This window comes from Bactrocera tryoni, unplaced genomic scaffold (genome assembly GCF_016617805.1).
Source record: "Bactrocera tryoni isolate S06 unplaced genomic scaffold, CSIRO_BtryS06_freeze2 scaffold_11, whole genome shotgun sequence".
NCBI lineage: Eukaryota > Metazoa > Arthropoda > Insecta > Diptera > Tephritidae > Bactrocera > Bactrocera tryoni.
Window position 1 is genome coordinate 6,253,713 of NW_024395824.1, and position 9,926 is coordinate 6,263,638.

General features: G+C 32.5%; 1 pseudogene; it reads left to right on the top strand.

The window, feature by feature from the left end:
* Positions 1–4,022: 4,022 nt before the first annotated feature.
* Positions 4,023–6,616, top strand: LOC120779557 (annotated as a pseudogene).
* Positions 6,617–9,926: the final 3,310 nt, after the last annotated feature.

Sequence of the window (9,926 nt, forward strand, 5' to 3'; positions counted from 1 at the left end):
CTGCTGTATAATTACTGGTGTATGGCCAGATGCACTAAAATGTGCAGAAATCCTACCAATTCATAAATCAGGTGACAAATGTAAAACTACTAACTATCGTCCAATCTCTTTAATCTCTAACTTAGCTAAAATTCTTGAAAAGATAATACATGAGCGTCTCTACAACTTTGTAACTGATTGCAAAATTATAAATAAAAATCAATATGGCTTTTTGAAAAGCAAAGGCACCAAAGATGCTATTGTAGATATTACTAATTTTATATACACAAACCTTGATCGGAATAATAAAACAGTAATAGCTTTTCTTGACTTAGCCAAAGCATTTGACACGGTAGATCATAAGATCTTAATTGAAAAATTATACAAATATGGAATCAGAGGCATAGCAGCTGACTTAATAAATAATTATTTATCAAACAGATACCAAGTTGTTAAATGTATGAATGTTAAAAGTAAAGCATGTAAAGTACAAATTGGTGTACCACAAGGCACGGTCCTTGGGCCACTGTTATTTATATTATACATAAATGATATTTTCAATCTATCACATGAAAATAATATAGCAGCATACGCTGATGATACAATAATAAAATGCTCCTGTAAAACTTGGGATGAAGCTCAAACCAAAATGAATGAATTAATGGATAAGATTGGGAATTGGCTGTGCAATAATTATCTAACTCTTAATGTAGATAAATCCAATTATATAACTTTTGGTGTCTATAAAGATAGTATACCAAATAATTTTGAAATAAGGATATATGATAAGGTAATTAGCAGGGTTGAGCATTGTAAATATTTGGGCCTAATTTTTGACTGTCACATGAGATGGTATGAACATATCAAAGAGGTCATAAAAAAACTAGATACTTTATTTTTATTTTCTCTAAGCTCAGAAACATAATGAATAAAAAAACACTGAAGAAGATTTACTACGCCCTATTCGATAGTATTGTTAATTATGGTATCATTGCCTGGGGCGGAAGTTATAAAAATGTAATGAACATTCTCGTAAGAATTCAAACTAAATTAATTAGTGCTATTTGTGTAAAAAATGATAGTACACAAATACTAGGTATTAAAAATAAATTCATAGTAGAATCTTTATTCTATCATTACGATTTCTGTAAAAAAGAATATTACAACTACAAGGGTATAACCAGAGCTAAGTCTTTAGTATTACCAAAGATTAATAAGAACATAGCATATAAGAACTCAAAATATATAGCAGTTAAGTACTATAATAAATTACCAATGGAATTAAAGTCACTAAACATTAAAAGAAAAAATGATAAAAGAAAAATTGTAAAGTGTATTGTTACGCTATAGATTAAAATTTAGAACGCAAAGTCGTTGCATAATTATAATAATGTTGTATGGAATAAGATAATACAAGAAAATTGTAGTAACTTGTTTTCCAGGCCTATGAACAGGTGTTAACTGTAACACCTCTATAGGTGCATACTATTTATGTATATACTTTGTATCCTGGTGATTAAATAAATAAATAAATAATATTTGGATTTATTTATAACCTTGAATTCCACTTGGGGATATTTCAACCTGAGTTGATCAATTAAATTCTTCACATCTACATATATTATAAAGGAAGATAGATGGACAATATTCTGCGACTCTTTGTTGTTTAGCCGCTCTCTATGCGAAGTTGCTTTTGAGTGCTTATTCGCATTCAAATTTTCAGTACTTTTCTCTTCTGTGTTCTCAGCCGGAGCAATCACTTTTGGGTCTCTTAAAACGTTAAACTCCAGGTCGTTAAATATTGCAAAGCGATTTTGCGAATTCATTTCGCCCAACAAATTTCTCTTTACCCTTGGATAAGGTGATGAACTATTTACTCTCTTTGTTGGGTTTCTATGTTTAGATGTGGCAAAATTGCCGCTAAGTGCAGGTAGTATTTGTTCATTAGATGTAACACTTGGAAGCGCTGGAAACTGGTTTTGCTGATTGTTACTGTTGTTGGTAACATACAAAAATTTATTATTAGTGGGCAAGTGTTCAGTAGTGGGTAATGTGTAGGCTCTATCAACTTCATTACCCTCCATGCCGGCCGCACTATTAAAGCACCCACAAGTGCAATTACACTTTAATTTATTATTTATAATTATTTATATTTTGTATTCAAAATGTTCACAGAATACTTATAACACAAGTATATAAGAAATGAGCGCAATCAAAATAAGTCACAATGCCAACAATGGCACACGATATAGACCGCGAAACTTAAGACAACCTATCACGTTGACGAACGCCGTGAGACTCGGAAAACAGCTTATTTTAAATGAAATAAGTTAATTTCATTCAATGAATCGCCTGATAAAAGGGTTACCTTGATAGAGTAAATAAAGCAATTAGTATTGCATTCATTATATTTAATAGAATAAAATTATTTCTAAAAGTATCAAAAACGTTTGTGCATCACACACCAAAATATATCTATTATTTACAGCACACTCAATATGGCTAATATGTATTTTGTATATGCATATTAACCTTCAATTTAAAAAAGATAAGCTTATTAAGCTACTGGGTTTATACCCCATTTATAAAGGTTCTAATCCTTTTCTTTTTAATTTTTAATAATTCCGCAAATATTATACATTTTTGATCTTAATAACAGGATCTTTAATTACTGTATCGTCAAATTCTTGATTAGGTGCCTGAATAGGATTTAATTTGTTATCATTTATCCCCCTAATAAATAGTAACAACTTAACATCTACAGAAGCCTCATTAAAGTACTTTTTTACTCAAGCTATAGCCTCAGCAGTGCTACTGTTTGCTATTATTATTCAAGATAGCTTTTCTTATAGTAATTTAATAATTGTTAGACAGAGGGGCGCACCCTTTCATTTTGGATTTCCTAATGTTATAGAAGGATTATCTTGAATGAATGCACTTACTTTAATAACATGACAAAAAATTGCTCCTCTTATGTTAATTTCTTACACAGCACAAAATACCTTTATTTTTATAGCAATTATTGCCTCAAATATTACAGGATCATTAGGCGGATTAAATCAAACCTCTCTACGAAAATGAATAGCTTTTTCATCAATCAACCATCTAGGGTGAATACTAGCGGCAATACAAGCAAATGAATCAATATGATGTATCTATTTTCCTTTTTATACATTGTTATCTTTCAGCTTAACCCTTATATTCAACAATTTAAAAATATTTCATATTTAAGAATTGTTTAACTCATTCTTCAATTCTAAAATTCTTAAATTTACTACCTCTAGGTGGATTGCCCCACTTATTGGATTCTTACCTAAATGGCTAGTTATTCAATTATTAGTTTTAAAAAGTCAATATGTATTAATAACAATTATAACAGTTATAGCACTAATCACTTTTTTTTTACTTACGATTATGTTTCGCAGCATTTATACCTACTTAATTATTATGAAAATAACTGAACTATTGATATAAGCATTAACATTATTTCTTTCAAAATAATATTAATTTTGTCATTTATCTACATTTAGTCTAATTTTAGTTTCTATAATTTATCTATTCCTGTAAATTATACAGTAAGGCTCTAAGTTAATTAAACTAATTGCCTTCAAAACTATAAATATAGGTAGATATAGTCTTTTAAGTAAATTTATTACTCCTTTAGAATTGCAGTCTAATGTCATTATTGACTATAAAGCCAAACTTAAGTATTAGTTAAATTACTGTAAATGATTAAAAAGAATAAATTCTTATAAATAGATTTACAGTCTATCGCCTAATCTTCAGCCATTTAATCGCGACAATGGCTATTCTCAACAAATCATAAAGATATTGGAACTTTATATTTTATCTTCGGAGCCTGAGCAGGAATAGTTTGAACATTCCTTAGAATTTTAGTTCGACCTGAACTATGACATCCTGGAGCATTAATTTGAGATGATCAAATTTATAATATAATTGTAGCAGCTCATGCTTTCGTAATAGTTTTCTTTATAGTTATGCCTACTATAATTGGTGGATTCGGAAATTGACTTCTTCCTTTAATGTCAGGTGCATCTGATATAGCTTTCCCACGAATAAATAATTTAAGATTTTGATTATTACCTCCATCCCTTACACTACAATTAGTGAGAAGTATGGTAGAAAACGGAGCTGGTACAGGTTGAACAGTGTTTCCACCCCTATCATCTGTTATTGCACACGGAGGGGCTTCAGTTGATTTAGCTATTTTCTCACTTCACTTAGCTGGTATCTCATCGATTTTAGGAGCAGTAAATTTCATTACAACAGTTTTTAATATACGATCTACAGGAATTTCGTTTGACCGAATACCTCTTTTCGTTTGAGCAGTTGTATTAACAGCCCTATTACTTTTACTATCATTGCCAGTTTTAGCAGGAGCTATTACTATATTATTAACAGATCGAAACTTAAATACCTCCTTTTTTGACCCTGCTGGGGGAGGAGACCCTATTCTTTACCAACACTTATTTTGATTCTTTGGACACCCAGAAGTTTATATTTTAATTCTTCCAGGATTCGGAATAATTTCTCATATTATTAGTCAAGAATCAGGAAAGAAGGAAACCTTTGGTTCTCTAGGAATGCTTTACGCTATAATAGCAATTGGTCTTTTAGGGTTTATTGTATGAGCTCATCATATGTTCACAGTAGGAATAGATGTAGACACTCGAGCATATTTCACTTCAGCTACAATAATTATTGCTGTACCCATAGGTATTAAGATTTTTAGTTGATTAGCTACACTGCATGGTACACAATTAAACAATTCCCCAGCCATATTATGAGCCCTAGGGCTTGTATTCTTATTTACAGTAGGAGGATTAACAGGAGCTGTCCTTACTAATTCATCTGTAGATATTATTCTTGACGACACATATTATGTAGTAGCCCATTTCCACTATGTATTGTGAATAGTAGTAGTATTTGCTATTATAGCAGGGTTTGTCCACTGATATCCATTATTCAATTGATTATTATATTCATTGGTGTAAATCTAACCTTCTTCCCATAACACTTTTTAGGATTAACTGATATACCTCGACGGTATTCAGATTATCCGGATGCTTACACGACATGAAATATAGTCTACAATTGGTTCATCTATTTCTTTGCTAGGAATCTTAATCTTCCTATTCATTATCTGAGAAAGTTTGGAAACACAACGACAAGTAGTTTACCTTATACAACTTAGTTCTTCAATTGAATGTCTCCAAAATACTCCTCCAGCTGAACAAAGTTACTCAGAACTACCTCTTTTAACTAATTTTCTAATATGGCAGATTAGTACAATAGATTTAAGCTCCATATATAAAGTATTTTACTTTTTTTAGAAACTAATGACAGCATGAGCTGCCCTAGGCCTTCAAGACAGATTTTAGTAATAATTACAACACTAGTAGGTTAGTTACTATTTATATTATTCTTTAATTCAGATACAAACCGAAACCTTTTACATGGTCAAACCATTGAAATAATTTGAACAATTCTTCCAGCAATTGTTCTACTATTTATTGCTTTTCTTTCTCTTCGACCATCATACCTATTGGATGAAATTAATGAACCTTCAGTTACACTAAGGGCTATCGGACATCAACGATATTGAAACTACGAATACTCAGTTTTCATAAATGTAGATTTCGATTCATATATAGTTCCCACTAATGAATTAGCCACAGACGGATTCCGACTACTAGGTGTTGATAATCGTGTAGTTCTGCCTATAAATTCAAAATAAAAATTCAAATTTTAGTAACAGCTGCAGATGTAATTCACTCAAGAACTGTGCCAGCTTTAGGTGTAAAGGTTGATGGATCTCCTGGTCGATTAGACCAAACTAATTTCCTACTAAATCGTCAAGGATTATTTTATGGTCAATGTTCAGAAATTTGTGCAGCTAATTATAGTAACTAATAGAACTAATTCATAATTTTTATTGGATGACTGAAGGCAAGTTCTGGTCTCTTAAACCATTTTATAGTAAATTAGCACTAACTTCTAATGAAAAAAATAATTAGTTAAAGAATAACATTAGCATGTCAAATTCAAATTATTAAACTATTTAATATTTTTTGGTGCCTCAAATAGTTCCCATTGGTCGATTAAGTTTATTTATTATCTTTCCAGTTGCTTTTATCTTGCTCAGTATATGTAATAAACTATTACTCTGTTATTCCTAAAACATCTAAATCAGAAATTTCAAGCAAGTATTCAACAACTCCTTTAAACTGAAAATGATAAAAAATCGTATTTGACCCTTCATTTAGTATTTTCAATTTGTCATTAAATTGAATAAGAACATTTTTAGGACTTCTCCTAATTCCTTCTGCCTACTGATTGATACCTTCACGATGACACATCTTCTGAAATTCAATTCTTCTTACACTTCATAAAGAATTCAAGACTCTTTTAGGACCATCAGGACATTCAGGGTCAACCTTTATTTTTGTTTCTCTATTTTCACTAATTTTATTCAACAATTTTATAGGATTATTTCCCTATATTTTTACAAGAACAAGTCATTTAACGCTTACTCTTACATTAGCTCTACCCCTATGATTATGTTTCATACTTTATGGATGAATCAACCACACACAGCACATATTTGCTCACCTAGTCCCTCAAGGAACTCCTGCAGTTCTTATACCATTTATAGTATGTATCGAAACTATTAGTAATATTATTCGACCTGGAAATTTAGCTGTTCGACTAGCAGCAAATATAATGGCAGGACATTCATTACTTACTGGTCCTTTCCTTTCCTACGCAATTGTATCTTTATTACTAATTTTTCAAATTGCTTTATTAGTACTAGAATCAGCTGTTGCCATTATTCAATCGTATGTATTCGCAGTTCTACATGAGTACATTATACTCTAAAAAAGTAAACTAATATCAACACACTTAAACCACCCATTCTATTTAGTAGATTACACTGGCCTACAAACAAAATTTTTTTGTTTGGTGCAGCTCTGTCCGTATCTGTAGTCGGTAAAGTAGGTAGTACGAGTATTAATTGCATTGCTGCTACTAGATATCAGCTGACAGCTCTGGTTTACCTACACGTCTTATTTTAATTTTTTCCGGTTTTATTCAAAGTCTGTCAATCTGGTTATCACTTTTATGAGAATAATAGTACAACTTTATTATGGAAAGTAGGTCGAGTAGTTGCAGTAATGATCCTGACGAGTTTTGTTATATACGAGTATGCGGCGAGTGTATAATGAAAAATCAGTGGAAACCGATTAAGGACATTGTAATTCGCTTGTATTCTGGTTACTTTGGTGATGAAATTGGCAATCAAGATAAAGATAAAACTAGAACTTATATGAAAAATGTGGCTGATATTTTCGTATTAGCTCACAAAATATACCTAAAATCAGGTCTAGAATCTTAGGCACCAAAATGAGTGTAGGCCAGTGTTATAGTCCCTGACCCTTAACAGGAGCAATTGGAGCTATAACTTCTGTTTCAGGATTAGTAAAATGACTCTCTCAATATGATATCTCATTATTTGCTTTAGAAAATATTATTACTATTTTAATAGTGTATCAATGATGACGAGATGTCTCTGAAGGATTACACACTTTACCCGTAACATTAGGATTACGTTGAGGAATAATTCTATTTATTTTATCAGAAGTTTTATTTTTTGTATCTTTCTTCTGAGCATTTTTCCACAGAAGCTTATCCCTAGCTATCGTACTCGGAGCTATGTGATCTCTTGCAAGAATTCAACCTTTAAATCCATTCCAAATTCCATTATTAAATGCAGCTATTTTATTATCCTCAGGAGTAACTGTTACATGAGCTCATCACAGATTAATGGAAGGTTATCATTCCTAAGCAACGGAAGGATTATTTTTCACAGTTCTTCTAGGAGTTTATTTCACTATTCTACAAACATACGAATATATTGAAGCACCATTTACTATTGCAGATTCAGTTTATGGTTCTACTTTTTTCATAGCAACAGGATTCCATGGAATTCACGTATTAATTGGAACAACATTTCTTCTATTATGTTTAATTCGCCATTTAAATAAACACTTTCCTCAAACTCACCATTTTGGATTTGAAGCAGCTGCATGATACTGACATTTCGTTGATATTGTCTGATTATTCCTTTACATTTCAATCTATTCATGAGGAGGATAATTAATTTTTATCTACATAGTATATAAGTATATTTGACTTCCAATGATAAGGTCTACTAATTAGTAGTATAGATCATTTTTTCAATTGCTATTATAGCATCAATTTTAATTATTTACACCAGTGTAGTAATAACGCTAGCATCTATTTTATCAAAAAAAGCACTAACAGATCGTGAACAAGTAAGGAAGGGCTAAGTTCGGGTGTCACCGAACATTTTATACTCTCGCACAATAAAGTGATAATCGAGATTTCATTATACGTCATTTACATATTTTTCAAATACCGTATTTTTGTAAAGTTTTATTCCGCTATCATCATTGGTTCCTAATGTATATACTCGTATTATTCAGAAGAGGCATCAGATGGAATTCAAAATAGCGTTATATTGGGAGAAGGCGTGGTTGTGAACCGATTTCACCCATATTTCGTACATGTTATCAGGGTGTTAAGAAAATATTATATACCGAATTTCATTGAAATCGGTCTAGTAGTTCCTGAGATATTTTTTTTGGTCCATAAGTGGGCGAGGCCACGCCCATTTTCAATTTTTTAAAAAAAGCCTGGGTGCAGCTTCATTCCGCAATTTCTTCCGTAAAATTTAGTGTTTCTGACGTTTTTTGTTAGTCGGTTAACGCACTTTTAGTGATTTTCAACATAACCTTTGTATGGGAGGTGGGCGTGGTTATTATCCGATTTCTTCCATTTTTGAACTGTATATGGAAATGCCTAAAAGGAAACGACTCTGTAGAGTTTGGTTGACATAGCTATAGTAGTTTCCGAGATATGTACATAAAACTTAGTAGGGGGCGGGGCCACGCCCACTTTTCCAAAAAAATTACGTCGAAATATGCCCCTCCCTAATGCGATCCTTTGTGCCAAATTTTACTTTAATATCTAACCTAATTATAGGTTTTCGGTTTCCGCCATTTTGTGGGCGTGGCAGTAGGCCGAGTTTGCCCATCTTCGAACTTAACCTTCTTATGGAGCCAAGGAATACGTGTACCAAGTTTCATCATGATATCTCAATTTTTACTGAAGTTACAGCTTGCACGGACGGACGGACAGACGGACGGACGGACAGACAGACATCCGGATTTCGACTCTACTCGTCACCCTGATCACTTTGGTATATATAACCCTATATCTGACTCTTTTAGTTTTAGGACTTACAAACAACCGTTATGTGAACAAAACTATAATACTCTCCTTAGCAACATTGTTGCGAGAGTATAAAATGTTCTCCATTTGAATGCGAATTTGACCCTAAAACTTCTTTACGACTACCTTTTTCCCTCCGATTTTTATACTCTCGCAACAAAGTTGCTAAGGAGAGTATTATAGTTTTGTTCACATAACGGTTGTTTGTAAGTCCTAAAACTAAAAGAGTCAGATATAGGGTTATATATACCAAAGTGATCAGGGGGACGAGTAGAGTCGAAATCCGGATGTCTGTCTGTCCGTCCGTCCGCCTGTCCGTCCGTCCGTGCAAGCTGTAACTTCAGTAAAACCGAGATATCGCGATGAAACTTGGTACACGTATTTCTTGGCTCCATAGGAAGGTTAAGTTCGAAGATGGGCAAAATCGGCTCTACCGCCACGCCCACAAAATGGCGGAAACCGAAAACCTATAAAGTGTCATAACTAAGCCATAAATAAAGATATTAAAGTAAAATTTGGCACAAAGGATCGCATTAGGGAGGGGCATATTTGGACGTAATTTTTTTGGAAAAGTGGGCGTGGCCCCGCCCCCTACTAAGTTTTTTGTACGT